The sequence below is a fragment of the Oryzias melastigma genome, linkage group LG3 (assembly GCF_002922805.2).
Source record: "Oryzias melastigma strain HK-1 linkage group LG3, ASM292280v2, whole genome shotgun sequence".
Lineage (NCBI taxonomy): Eukaryota > Metazoa > Chordata > Actinopteri > Beloniformes > Adrianichthyidae > Oryzias > Oryzias melastigma.
In genome coordinates, this window is record NC_050514.1 from 32,302,305 (window position 1) to 32,318,194 (window position 15,890).

At 40.7% G+C, this 15,890-nt stretch overlaps 1 protein-coding gene across 1 annotated transcript in view; it reads right to left on the reverse strand.

Annotated features, from left to right (window-relative positions):
* Positions 1–15,890, reverse strand: part of LOC112160296 (adhesion G-protein coupled receptor G5) — a gene marked incomplete in the record, with an annotated part of 202,014 nt that overhangs the window by 22,072 nt on the left and 164,052 nt on the right.

Sequence of the window (15,890 nt, forward strand, 5' to 3'; positions counted from 1 at the left end):
GGATAAACAAATAGAGACTTGCAGTATTTCTAAAACCTGAAAAATCCACCCACAAGAAGAGAGACAGGAAGAAAACAGAAAAAAAAACCCGGAGCAGCAGGCTGCTCTCACTCAAGCAGGAAAGAGGAGGGGGGAACAGAGCTGGGTGAGACAGATACAACCTGTTGCTGCTGCAGTGATCCACCCACAGGATGAAGCATCAGGCAGAAGACACCCACCAATAATGAACCAACCAGCACAGCACCATCCACGGGTTGCTGTCGGTGCTGCAGCAAATGTTCCACAGGAGGGGGGAGATGGGACGGCGTCCACTTCAGCCATGCTTTATGATTTATTACTCCCTTACTCAAATGACCCCTTCACTGACACTGTAGCAGAGCGACTGAAGCTTAGAAAGCAACAAGGAAAAGAACAAACAAACAATGCAGATCCAAGAGACAAACATCAACTAACTTCCAAACCAAAAGAATCAAACCCTGATAAAGGCCTTTATCCTTCTGCTCATGAAATTGACCGACTTCACACTAAATTCCTCAGACTCACGACCCAAGACTTACCCCCACTACCTGATGACCTAGAACAAGCCCACACATTCCCCATGATCCAAATAGTAAAACCACACCATGACCCCAACGTACAGGATTCCAGACGAATTATGACCGTCTACCGTCCATGGACTAAGCAGGAATGCATCGATGCGTGCTCCGCCCTAGGAGATCCTATAGTCGACCCTCAAGGATGGGTGGAGAATCATAAACTCCTGATGTCATCTTACATCCTAAATGGATGGGAGACTGAAAATACTCTGAAGAAAAGCCTTAAACATAACTTCAACAGAGTCAGAGGTGACTTCACAAATATTTCAGGTGTTTGTTCCCTTCTGTGCCAAAAGTTTCTACTAAAAATAAAAAATAAAAAATACAAATGTAAAAACATCAAGGATTTAGCATAGCTTAGCTATAATTTTGCACCAAATGACTTCATTGCTTTTTGTTTTATTTAATGGAAGACGTTTGTTTGCGTTTGTCACGCGCTTGTAACAGTTTGACTTTTATTTAACTACAACCTAACAATTAGAAAAGCATCATTGTTGTTTTTGACCTGCTGAGTAGATTCCTGCATTGTATTTATCAATGATTTTATTTTGCTTTTTTGTTTTGAAATAATTCAATTTTTAAAAATCTCTCTCAGATTTTAACACCAGGTTTAAAAATCTTTGATAAATGGCTGCTTGGCAAGTTTCTGTTCCATGACTTGCTTGTAACTGCTCTTTTATTTTTTGATAGTGGAGCTAAATTGTGTGTTTGTTTTACATGTCAATCTAGAGACTGTTTTTGCTCGATACTAACACTTTAGCTTAAATTTATTCAGCTCACGCGGATATTTCTACATTTTTGAACATTTTCAATCAAACCAAAGTGTTTTTTCAGACATTTTGTAGTGTCACTGTCATAACTCAGATGGCCACACATCTAGGCATAAACAAAAAGAAGAGAAAAAAAGGACACTGTTTTTATTTTCCTCAAAGTACAGGGCTCGTAGAAAGAACTAATGGTACACTGAAAAGCAGGCTAAGAAAAACTATGGCAGAAATGGGGATGTCACGGGTTGCATGTTTAGACCTAGTAAAAATGTACATGAGACTAAGCCCCACAGGGGGCACTGGGGTTACACCTTTTGAGATAATTTATTGAAAGACCCTTTGTCATTCCAAATCTTCCAGAGCAGAAAGAAACGAGGGATCTGTTGTAGACTAAAGAGCTGTCAAGACCAAATGATCTGCCAGATATCCCTTCTTTCCAACAGGTGGAGCTGTTGCAGCCAGGTGACCAGATCCTGATCAAAGTGATAAAGAGAAAAACCTGGGCTGCACCCCGCTGGGAAGGACCATATGCTGTCCTGCTGACTACCTCTACAGCGGTCAAGATAGCTGAGAGAGCCACCTGGATTCATCAAAAGCCATTGCAAAAAGCTGGTACCTCTGAAGCATGAGTAGGAGTGGAAGCCGCCCGGTATCAAAACCCTTGGGTGCTGAAGAAACCAACTGATCTCCTACTCATGTATCCTTACAGCAGGTCACAAAACCCAGAGCAATGCAGACTCATAGAGTTGCTCTCAGCCTCATGACACCGCTCATCTGCCCAAGAATCTGTACCCCTGCGAAGGGGGTGCCAAAGCCTCAGTAACTGGACCCAAGCTGGCTGAAGCTGTCCACGAACAACTCGCTGCCATATCCCTTATGGCCTTCCAGAACCTGTTGCCTTGGACATGCTGTTGGCTGAAAAAGGAGGTGTGTGTGCTATGTTTGGAACCCAGTGCTGTGCCTTTATCCCCAACAATACTGCCGCTGATGGAGGCCTCACTCGTGCTGTGGAAGGACTGCGTAGTCTGAGTAACAAAATGAAGGAACATTCAGGTGTTGATACATCCATGTGGGACAGTTGGTTGCATGTGTTTGGGCGTACAAGACCTATATTTCTTCTATTTTAATTTCACTTGCTGTTTTTCTGTTTTTGCTACCATTCTTACGACTTGTGGTTGTTGTCTCATTCCATGCCTTCGTAGTCTCATCCAACGTCTCATTGTTAAGACCATTGAAGATCCTAATAGCCCTGTTTCAATTTACCTCCTACGGGCTCACAGTAATGATTCTGAAAATGATGACAGTGATGATGAATATGTTGCTTAGATGATTCATCTCCCTTTACAGTCCCTGCTTATCCTTAGCTACCTGCAGCTTTGAAAGTGTTCGCACCGTAATCGGTGGGACGAGGGTGGAATTTTGGCCCATTGGGTTTTCGCCCCCTCTGCAGGCTCTTACAGAGATATCTGTTGAATGACATTTCAGGTTAAAACTGTTCTGCAGGTGACTTGAAATTCATGTATTTACAGCCTACTGTTCGAGCTCAAGTGTTTCAAGACTCACAACAGGGCGGAAATGTTGAAAATATTTAGAAAAATTGTGTATGTGTGTGTATGTGTGTGTGTGTGTCTTGAAAACTGCCTCAAGCACATCATGCCTTAGTATAAGATGCCTTTGTGTTCAACAGCTGGAATTCCCCTGTGTAAGTTCTGTGCTCAAAAACAACTCTATATGGATTAGTTTAAACATCCCATCCCATGACATCCCATGACATCCCGTGTAAAATGGACCTTCTAGCAACAGCTGACCTCATTGCTTCATTATGCCCATGTATGGAATTCCTATGCGTGTGTATAAAAGTGCTTGTATGGGTGTGACCAGCCAGAGACCGAGCAGAACGCCTGGACAGACACTTTTCTGGACATTGTTTTTTGCTGTTGGCTCTCTCCTTTTTGCAAAAAGAATAAACACTCAGATGAATTTACAACTGGCCTGGTTCATTGGACTTATAATATAGAAATCTTTCAGAGTCATTCTTGACACTGCCTTTAGGAGACATAATCAGGAAACACAGCATTAATTTTCACTGTTATGCAGATGATACACAGCTGTATTTATCCATTAAACCAGATCAGAATGACCACCTAGAAAAACTGAATTCCTGCATCAGAGACATTAAGACCTGGATGACAATTAATTACCTCCTTCTGAACCCAGAGAAAACTGAGGTCATGATACTGGGTCCTAAACACCTGAGAGATGCTCTCTCAGATAAGATAGTCTCCTTGGATGGTGTAAATATTGCCCCCAATTCTTCAGTCAGAAACTTAGGGGTTTTATTTGACCAGGATTTATCATTTAAGGCTCACATATCTCAAGCTTGTAAAACTGCATTTTTTCACCTACGCAATATCGCTAAGATTAAAAATATGTTATCTAAAAGTGATGCTGAAAAACTCATCCATGCATTTGTTACGTCTAGACTGGATTACTGTAACTCTTTACTGATAGCATGCCCTAAAAGTTCTTTAAAAAGTCTTCAGCTTGTCCAGAATGCAGCAGCAAGATTGTTAGCAGGAACTAGCAGAAGAGAACACATCACTCCTGTGTTAGCTTCTCTCCACTGGCTCCCAGTTGAATTTAGAGTAAAGTTCAAAATCCTCCTGTTAACATATAAGGCTCTGAATGGTGTGGCCCCATCCTATATTAGAGATCTCATAGTTCCTTACCAGCCAATCAGAACACTTCGCTCACAGAATGCAGGACTGCTTGTAGTTCCTAGAATTTCTAAAAGTACAGTTGGAGGTAGAACCTTCAGCTATCAAGCTCCTGTTCTATGGAATAAGCTCCCAGCTCATGTCAGAGAGGCAGGTACAGTTTCTACCTTCAAAACTAGCCTTAAAACATTCCTATTTGGACAGGCGTTCTGCCAGACTAGCCAGTAATCATAGAATAATTAACATAATGCTCCCATACTGTTCTGAAGTTTGGGGAAATAATTATTATAATCACATACTTCTCCAATATATGCTTGAAATATAAATTATGAAATATGTATATTCTCTACATAATAACATAGAAGGCTGCTAGAAGTTAGAAGCTGGGGAAAGTATGGTGCACTGGGGCTCTGTCCTCTTTTCCATCTACTTCTCCTCTCCTCTACTTTTTTATTTACTTCTAATTGTATGCCTTTGTTGGTGGTGCAGTATAATTCACATGTTTTTCCTTCTCTCCGACTCCCCTGTGGGAGACCGGGAGAGATTGCAGTTTCCGGGAGACTTGCTGGTGATCCTGACGAAGCCCCGCCCATCTGGATGAAGCCCCGACACCATCCTGCATCTCTGAGTGGGAGTGATTCCTGGTGGGTCGTCTGTCCTCCTGCTCCTGGTCGTGGACTGCAGTTCTGCTTCATCTGGACTATGGACTTAATCATCACTCGTCCCTCAGCTCTATATGAATGAACTCTACTCATATATGCAGTTTTAGCAGCTAACTTTTCTTTAACCGTTCTGGTATCGCCTGTCCGTCCTGGGATGGGATCTCTCCCTCATGTGGGAATCCCTAAGGTTTCTTCTTTTTTTCTGGACTCAGGTTTTTTTAGGAGTTTTTCCTTACCGCGAGGGAGGGTCTAAGGACAGGGATGACCGTTCTTTATAGTCTGTTTAGTTTTTACCTATTGTGCATATTTTATGACTCCATCTGTGCATCTGTAAAAACTACAGGCATGAAGCCCAATGAGGCAAATTGAATTTGTGATATTGGGCTATATAAATAAAATTGAATTGAATTGAATTGAATAAATACAATTTTTATCCCACAGGGATTTGTTTTTGAGACACTGATGTAACTTAATATTTATGAATAAAATGTGGCATGTGAACATGCTCTTTAAGGTTGTGAAAGTGGCTCTAAAAAGTGTAGTTGTGGGTGAGTCCTTGGATGACTAGAGGCATTACTCCAACAGATGTGAAGGTGTTTCTCACTTGGAGGGCCTCTCCAGAGGCAGATCCATGTGAAGTTGGTTTAATAGGAGAAGGAATCAAACAAGGGAAAGTAACACAAAGACCATCCATGTGACACTCAGAATATCTGCAATCCAATTACACTGTGCAGAAGGCCTGCTTTAATATATTCGCTTGTGATTACTGAATATAGAACAGCTGGTCAGGTCTGGGAACAGCAGATGTATTATTGAGGAGCAGAGAATTCAGGTAAAGCTTAATTTTCAAGGGATGGCTCCCTCTGGTGGTAGGATGTGGGGGCAGAGACCTGACTCCTGACAATTTTATTTATTTGTATGTTCATGTTTACTCTGTAAAGCACTTTGTGACATTGTCTGTCCAAAGTGTTATACAAAAAAGCTTACTTACAAAAAACATAGACTTAAAATTGAAAAAGAGGCAATCACTGAAACAGCTGTAATAGATACAACTATTGACAGTGACTGGAGAAAACAGAAAAAAAAAAATCAAATGTGATTTGAGTAAAGAAGTACTCAGAACCACAGTTTTAGTCTTTAGTTTTAACATGTCCTCCATTATGAGAAAAAATATTCAAGAACATGTTAAAGACACCAAAAACACAAATTTTATCTGAGTGTGTCTTAAAAAGTCAAGTAAAAAAAAAAAAGATAAACAAATAAACAAGAAAAAGTTTATCCTCATTTTTTTCTTTATGTCTTTGTTTTGTCCTTTGTTTTCTTCCACCAGCTTTATGTATGTAGTCGTAAGAGTAGTTCCTTTAGTAACAAAAACCCACCAAGGAGAGTATGTAGACAAACCGCAGGGCCAGAACCTCCTCACAGAAGGGTGATTGCTGGGAATGACCGAAGAGATACTAAGAGGTGCAGAATCCTGACAAAGACAAAGGCTTTGTCCTTATTCCCTTACTACTCACTACTTAGTTAACATGATACGGCGTTTACCATTTTGTCAGCGATACAAAACAAAATCCAGTAACCTGGAAATATCCCCCAAAGTCTCTGCAAAGAAACGGCATCAATGCTTACTAGATTGGCAAATAAAGATCACAATGCACTGTACGAATGGTTTGTCATTGGGATAAATGTATGCAAATATATTTTTTATGAATCAGCCAAGTTTTCATCATCAATAAAAAATATAGTATAACATAAACAGTCCAGATTCCACCAGCTCCAATCAGCAGAAAGCAGGAGATCAGAAATCCAATGATGAAAACATATTTGACGTCTTCCAGGTAGAGTAGAGAAATGCAGAAAATTCTGTATTTGCTCCATGAGTCATTCACATATCCAGCCATAAATGTACCTCCTGGACAACTGGGGTCCAGTTTCCCGCTTCTCATGGTGGACACGATTTGGTAGAATGCATTTGCAGCTGAACAGATCAGATCTATATTTCTCAAAAGTGAGAAAAACCGAGAATGGTTACACAGAGGAGTCAAAGATCCCTGGTTAAGAGATAGATAAGGGAGCTCAAGGGAAGGCATCAGAATCCTTTTATTGACATTGTTGCACAAGGACCTTGTGATACAACGAAAAATCAGGTCATCTCTAGACAATAAAATAAACATAAACATTTATAAATCTATGTAAAATAAAGAAGACATTTATACATGTATTGCACAAAGAAAAAAAGTAAAATAATAATAACATTATTGCACTTCCATGCGTACTGAGCTGCTGAATATTGGACTTCTTTTTTTTTTTTTTAAGTTATGGAAGTTCATGTTTTGTTTAACATGTTCACTGCTCTGAGGGAAAAACTGTTTTTGAGTCTGTTTGTGCGAGCTTTTGGAATTACGCCGGCCTGAGGGCATCCGCTTCCGGTGAGTGCCAGAAGAAGGGAGTACAAAATCATTACATCACGTATGACACAAAACATGCATTTTATAAGGGCTCTGTGAGGAAAAAGAGAGCTGGGGCCAAATTGTTTAAGTATAGCATTAGTGAAGAGTGCAAGATGAAGTACTCAGGGGTGGCAGTTTAAACCACTCCTCCTGGAGCCAAGGGTGAGGAGGGACGAACTGGAGACAAAACTGAGTCAATGCAAACTGATGATCGTGAGACAGACTGACCACACAACGCATTGGAGATGAACAGCAGACGAACCAGTGTAAATCCAGCGAGAATGAAAACTGTTATGAAACACAACTTGAACTAAAAAAATCTACAAAAGACACAACACCCGAGTTAGAGAATATTGCCAAAAAAAGCAAGAGTCCATCAAATCTTGAAATCAGTCCATGACTTAAGAACAAGTCCAATAAGTCCACTTGGAAGAAATGCTACTCCGCAATATCCTGGGTGTTTGTCGTGCTTGGTTTTGAAATTGATGATGTTTGGATGTCTTTGTTTTTTCTTAGAGAGAAAAAGAAGTAGAGGAAAATGAAAAAACCTGGAGGAGACATAAGAGAAAGTAGATTTAGGAACTTGTATAGGAGACAGCCATGTGTCATTAATGAACAATAAAACAGTTTGAGGCACTGCAGGACGAATACTGGCTTTACAGATGAATGATTTGTGGAAATGTATTGTTTTAAAAGCATTATGGAAGAAACTGAGATTGCATTTTGCATTTACTGTGGGAAACCATCTTTGAGTGTTGAATTTTGTTTATATTTTTAGAGCTTTAAACATTCACTGTTGTATTCCACCTGCCAAGTTAAACCTTTGTGTCAGAGAAACACAAGTTTCATTTAACCTTTTAAGACCTGCTGTCCACATGGCATCACATTTTTAACCATATTTCTGCAAAACTGAGGGCCTGTGACAACACGTGTAGAAGATTAGTTCAAATATTAGATCAGGTCTTAACAGATTAAAGATAATTGGTTGCTTAAAAACTTTGTACATTTATAGAAATCCACAAGTCAGTATCTAAAACCTCAAACGGTCCACACCTTGCAGTGAGTTCAAAATGCAGAAGAGGTAGAGGCCAGGAGTGGTCAGTTGGCCAAACGAGAAGAAGATGAGTCCCCAGGTGATTCCCAGCAGAGTGATGAGAACCAGCACGGTGCACACGTTCTGCTTGAGTCCTTTCCAGTTCTTCTTCTTGAGCTGATCAACCAAATATAATTAAAACACAAACAATACATTTGCTGGACTATGATACTGATACCTAGAATCCACCCCTTTATATAGGGTTCATTGACAATCCCTTAAAAACAAACATTATTGAATTCAATGGATTCAGTGGTTGAGAGATTTTCAGATTTAGAATTTTCCATTGCTGGTAGTCAGGAGGATACACGTTTTTTCAGAGATTGGGACATTGAGACTTGGGCTTAAGTAGCACATGTAGACACCTGAGACTTCTTCACTTGAAACTCAACGTCATTAACTTTTGAGTTGACGTTTGGGATTTGTCAGCCATGCTCATTTGTTTATTCTTATTTTGTTTTTTAGTTTCAAGACGTTGCTGTGAGGTCCAAAAATAGAAGGTCTCTTAAAGCTTTGGTCTAAAGGTGCATTCACACCGAACACGATTCGCGCGGCAGAAGCGACCATCTCCAATGTTGTTCAATGGTCCAGGTGTATTGAAATCCCCCAGCGCGAAGGTCCCATTTGCCAATCAGGAACTCAGCTTTGGGCTCAGGATGTTTTCAGTGATCCGATCACCAGGTAAAATATTAAATCAATAAAAGCGTTTTTGTCCTGTCACAGCGTGGGGCGCTCTGGTTGCATCCATACAGCCTCCCGGACCTAAGTGCCTAGCCCGCTCCATACGCCGCGAGAGAGAGCCACAACGGGGAGCGCTGACTGTAGAACTGGGAGAGGGAACCAGGGACCCTGGGGCGGAAACCGGGGACCGCGGAGCACAGAGCTGGCAGCAGGTAGTGGTAAGCGCGGAGTGGAGAGCGAATTACCGAAATTAGCACAAACCAAAGAACCGCTTTGGTACCAGAACACCTTAAAACCCATTCGGTGCCCAACAGTCAGTGACTTTCGCTCCTGCGGCGGAGCTCAGTCTCCCCATATGCCGGCAGACAGAGAGCGATGCTGCAGGGGTTCCCAGCTCTGGTCTCATCAAAATATATATAAAAAAAAAAAATATTCACAAAAAGTATGAATTTTAACGTTCTAGACTTGATAGGCTACTTTAATTAGATTTGTCACTGTAGACTTGAGGTGACAAATGGTTAGACTGGACAAGCAAACCAGAATTTTTGAGCATATGTGCTACAACTGGGCTGATAGGACCAAATGAAAATCACATTTTCATGAAATGGGAGAGATGCGAACAACAATGATCCAAATGTAAATGGAAAATGTTTCACAGATTTGTTGCACTTACCTCTTTCTGACAGCAGTTTGGTATTATATTCTTGACTGTTATCAAAAATATAGTCATGACAAAGAGGAACATCAGAGCAAACACTCCCACTGTGGTCACCCACTTTACTTTCTCATTGGTTATATAACATCTACAAAAAAAGAAAGCACAAAAAAACATTATAACTTCATAAGTGATAAAATTTTAAATGTTTTCTTCTTTTATCCTGGAAAACTTGGGACTTAAATTCCATGTTTAAGCAATTTTAGGGTGGCAACTGTTTCAATGTTTAGTTACATAAGCAAAAAAAGGGTAAATGTTGAAAGTCCCATTAGTTGTGTCATTGTCACACACCGTGGTGTCTGATTTTTTTTCCCTCAGAATTTGTTCTATCCCCTGGGGGACCCGTGAGCTACAATCCCACCTGTGCTCAGGCATCATTCGGTGGTTTAACAACCCCTCAATGGAGAACAACTTTTTTTTTCCCATATTGATTGAAAATGTGGAGAGTGCTTTTTAAGTAGTTTCTCCATTAATTGAGTTCACCTGGCAAACTAATTATGAAAGGTGTCTGAGACTGATCTCGGTGATCCAAAGAGCCCAGAGAGACAATATCATGAGTTTAATTGAAAAACAAAGAATGTTGTGTTTTTGACACTAAAATACAATTTGCATTATCATTTGGAACACAATGTAAAGTAAAATTTTTTAGATATCATTTTTGTTGCCTTAGTTTTTCTTACATTGTCGTACTAGTAGAGTTTGAAGAATCCACAAACGTATATCTGCCATAAAAGTCTTTGTTTATTGACAGCAAAACCAACACAATGACTGCTGGAACACCTGAAACACAAAAACAAAATAAAAAAACTGGTTCTTCAAATGAAATGTACACCGTCAAATGTGTCGCCTTTGACAACACTCACCCCATCCCACCACGCTGATTTTCAACATGTATCTATTGATGTGGATGTTGAAGATTTTAACGATGAGAAGGTAGAGGTGGAACCCCTCCAAGGCCATCCAGCAGAAAGTGGCCAACAGAGAGTAGTGGATAGCGAGAGCCATGTAACAACAAAGGCCTGGAGAGGAGGATTCTGCAGCCATCTCAGTGGTGAGGAAATGCAGGTTGAGGAGGATCAAGGCGATCACCAGACTGATGTGGATCCTTTTAGAATCATCAACTTTGACTTTGCTATTGAACAGAGAAGATGTGATCCAAGGTGAACGACAGTTATTAAATGCAACATCTCAAACAAAGTTCGCACAATGCCAAGACAGAAAAGAGTTCAGTACCTGCTTGTGAAGAAGACAAAAACTGTGACCACCAGACAAAACAGAGAAATGCCACAGCCAATCTCTGTGATCTTTGACAATACCTGCTGGTCGGTGGAGGACAGAGAAGAGGATACCTGCAGGAAAAGTACATTTGAAGTTGTAGCCATTAAGTGGTCATCGGAGCTACAAATTTAACCAAATCCACCGTTAAGTCAGACCCCAACCAAGAAGGAGTCAGAGTATCCAGAGGTTTTCCAATATGACATTATACTTCTAATTTGTAATATTTTAGGCTTCCTTCCTTTTTGTGGATTTGGAGAAGGCATTCGACCGCACTATCCCTGGTGTCCTGTGGAGGGTGCTCTGGGAGTACGGGGTCCAGGGAGCCTTACTGAGGGCTGTCCGGTCTCTGAATGACCAGAGCAGGAGCTTGGTTCGCATGGCCGGCAGTAAGTCAGACCTGTTCCCGGTGCATGTTGGACTCCGGCAGGGCTGCCCTTTATAACCGGTTCTGTTCGTAGTTTTTATGGACAGAATTTCTAGACGCAGCCAGAGGCTGGAGGGGATCTGGTTTGGGGACCACAGGATTTCCTCTCTGCTTTTAGCAGCTGATGATGTCCTGTTGGCTCCAAAGAGCCAGGACCTCCAGCATGTGTTGGAGCAGTTTGCAGCCAAGTGTGAAGCAGCTGGAATGAGGGTCAGCACCGCTAAGTCTGAGGCCATGGTTCTCGACCGCAGAAAGGCAGTTTGCCCTCTCTCGGTGGGTGGAGTGCTTCTGCCTCAGGTGGAGGAGTTTAAATATCTTGGGGTCTTGTTCACGAGTGATGAGATCAAAAGGGCAATTGGAGCGGCGTCCACCATTTTGCAATCGCTGCACCGGTGGTCACCTATGGTCATGAGCTCTGGGTCATGACCGAAAGAATAAGATCCTGACTAGAAGCGAGTGAAAATAATTTCCTGTGGAGGGTGACTGGGCGCTCCCTTAGAGATAGGGTGAGAAGCTCGGTCTCGTGGAGAGAGCTCGGAGTAGAGCCGCTGCTCTTCCACATTGAAAGGAGCCAGTTGAGGTGGTTCGGGCATTTTATTGAAAATAAGAAATCCAGTCTTACCATAAGAATCCCAAAGTACGTAAGATGATCACAAGAGCAGATCACCTTTTCCTGACCGTACTCCCAGTGTGTCAGGCAGCCCTCTGTGCTCAACGCTGATGATGACATATTCATTGTAAATACAACTAAAATGCACCATTTATGACAATTTTATAAGACTTTGAATATCAGTTTCTATATATTTATTTCAAGTAAATACATATTTGGATCACTGACCTTGACTTGTGTTGTTAAGGAACACACATTGAGGTCTAATGGTTTTCTGTGAGGAAAAGGCACAAGATGGTTACATAGACCTAAAATAGTGTATTTAGCTAAAAATATCTTAGTGTGGAACTAGGTCTAACATAATGCTAAAAGAAAGTTATCATTATACATCATTATATCAATATATTGCCCATTTAGTAATTTGATCTCAATTTGTTTGCCTTGAAGTTAAGTCATAGCAACTGGACTTAATGATCTTCCTTCTTTGAATGTTTTGCTGCTCATCCAAGTGGTTTAATGCTACATGGATGAGCACCAAAACAAATTCTATTTTTTTTAACAATATTTAAATAGTCACTGACCTAACTGGTTTTATCACATTTTCTTCTCACAACATTTCCTGTTATTGACGTTCTATATATAAATAAAGATGCTTTGCTGATGACTGAGATAATTTAATCAAGACGATTCTAAGACGTACTTACATTCAGTCCTGCTGAAGAACTCATGCTAATGTTGACACGGTTCTTAAGTCCAGTGATGTGTCTGTTTCTCACACTCAGGCCAACCAGTCGGTTTTCATTTAATCCAGGGAAATTCTTCTACAAAGAAAAATGTCATGTTTTTCAAATACTATATTACAGCCAAAGCACAATTGTTAGTTAATGTTAATATTATTATATGAATACCATAATTCTACCAATTTCTTTATAAATATCCAAAATTGACTTTTCTTTTGAGCCCATTATACAAGATGGGATAAAAAGCTCTACTTTTGTAAGGCATTTTGGTGATAAAAAATAAGTTAACATTTAATTTTGTGGTCCTTTTTTGTTATTATGACTCTATTATTTTTGACATCTCCATCTGTAAATCTTTGTATATATAGTTTTTACTGTTCTTTATTATTTCAGTGAAGGATGTGTGAGTAGATTGTAGGTCATCAAAAACGGACTGGATGTTTGGCAGGATTGCCTGGCGGGCAGATTCTCTCTGCTGCCCCGGCGGGAGTTGGGGGGTCCTGGCTGCTGCTGCTGCTGGTGTGGGGATTTGACGGGTGCTCTCCCCCTTTGTACATTACATCAGTATCCTCATTAGCAAACCATAAACACTAACACTAACCTCCCTCCCTCTTCTTCTTTTCTTTCCGGTTCAACAAAACAAAAACAAAAAAAAACATAATCAATATAAATAAAGTTTAGAATGAAATACAACAGGGGTTTATACTCAATAAACCTCTGTTGTGACAGTAAAATCTGCCCAACAGTAGAGGTTCTCAGCCCGCATCTTTTGGCTCAGCTGTTGGACAGGACAAGTTAAAAAAAAAATGGCAGGGAAGACCTCTTTGAAAAGGTTAAGAGGGATGGGGAGTATGACAGAGCACGATGGCTTACTTTATTTAACTAAGTTATCTAAAAGTGAAAGTGACACAGACTCAAATGTCTCAAACATGGTTGAGCAAAGTACAGCAGAAGTAAACTGATAGCAGCCCTTAAATTTGTAACCTTGTCAATAAGGAAATTAAGGAAGTTGTTACACAAATCAGAGGAAGCTTCTGACCCCTATTGTTTTAAGGAGTACTCATGGATCGTGCTGATTGGAAGTGATAATGCTTGACAGATACTCTTGTCTTTCTGAACAAACTGTGGCCTGAAGAGATTCACAACATTCCTTCAAAATTTGTAGTGAGACTTGTAACTTGTCCTTCTTCCACCTACGCTCAGCTTTCCTGCTAGTTCTTGGAGCTGTCCAGGTTCTGTTGTTGAGCCAGAGCTCATGTTTAGATCTAGGTTTTAATGTCTTTACAGGAGCCACAAAGTCCAGGATGTTGGTACAAGTTGAGTGAAACCAGGAACTGAGCTGCTCAACATCAGCAGTTTGAGAGAGGGTAATGAGCTGCTTAAATGCAAATGAGAACCGACTGGCAGAGGTGGAGTAAGGTGATGAACTGCAGCATTGTTTACATTTATAAACGTTTATTAAAAGAGATGCAGCCCCTCCTCTGCCACCGGACATCCGCAGGGAGCTAAACTAAGAAAATCCAGCAAGTAGAAGTTAACAAAAGCACTGTTCTCACCGACAGATATCCAGGATATCCAAAAGAGGAGGTTCAAGCAGCAGGATGTGATGAGATCCCACAAAATAAAAGTCATTTGACAGTGATTTGTCATTTACTAGTCCAAACCTGGACGTAGGAGCAGCTTGTAGTTCAGAGGACATGAGTGAGGAGAGTGTCGTAAGGTTCTTGGGGGTTTGATCCACAGCAGCAAGATCGAGGAAAGCAAGTGCGATGGAGCAGGTCTCCCTCATCAAAGCCATTGAAGGGAATAATGCAGACTTCAGGTGGATTCAAGAAGCACCAGGACAGAGCAAATAGAGGAAATAGTCCTGATCCTGCTCAGGAAAAGGACGGGAAGTGGGTCCAGAACACCGTCAGCTTTGCAAGGCGGCCGCCTCACTTGCCCTGTTTGCGCCAACATTTCAGTGGGCGACGGCCTGGGCAGATGAGCCGGAATACTCGAGAGCAGCGGGGGTAAAGTTATGGCGAGCTCTACGGAACTGGCACTAAATGAGATTCTGCTAGCAGTCTACTAAAATATGAAAACAACATGAACCACACGGAAAGAAACAGACAACCTGCCACACACACTGAGCTAGTCAATATTGTTTGCATAATGATTTTATCTTCTATGATCAAGACATTATTTTATAACCATGCAAAGCAGAAAACAGGATGGGCTTTTGTTTATGTAAATACTCTGTGTGCCACCAACATCCTCCTAATGTGGAACTGTAGTAGCTTCTTAGAAGATTAGAGAAAAGATGTGTGAAAATTTTGCATTTTTTTTTTTAAATTCAAAATTTGTATTTTATAACCTGCTTCAACCTCTGGGATTACTGATAGTCCAAAACATGTAATATCTGACCCAGTCTGAAAGTTTGAGAACGATGAATACAATCACGTCCCCCGTATTCCCAATATTCAGCTCTGCCGGCAGTTCAGCAGTTACTGAAGGATTGTAGATACTTTCATCTGGACCTGCCTGTCAGTGAAAGAAGCAGAAAATTAACACACACACCTGCGGAGGTAATGTCAATAAATTCACATATTGGATGTAAATTCATGCACTTAAGTTACTAGATTACGATCAGTCTTCTGAAATAGTCTAGTTCCTTGAAAGTAGTCATTTCTAGTCAGGTAAAATACTGTTGTAGCTTAACACTGGCTTTCTTGTATAGTTTGCATTAAAAGCCTACATCAACTCAAATTTTATAAGAGAAATTGCATTAAAGGTGAGTCAATGTCTATAATTAAAAAAACGATTATTGCTTTACACTGAAAGTAGACTTACACTCTTCTTCTATTCCAGCTATATCTGTCCTAGCTACTGCTGATCACCTGGATCAGGCATGATCAGTCAACCAGAATCCTTAATCTTTTTCCTTCTAGTCAGCAGCAAGTGGGGCATAGGTAGCTGGAAAACTAGTAGGATGGTACAGTAGATTTTGCTCACCATGATTGAACAGTCCTGCAGCTCAGGAACCTGATAACCAATGAACACTGTCTTTGTTCAGTCAAACGTGATTTTATGGAGTGTGTGAGCTGCTGTTACAGTTGACATGTGTAGTATATGTATAGTATATGTGAGTATTTTCAGTTTAAATGTAGAGACTATT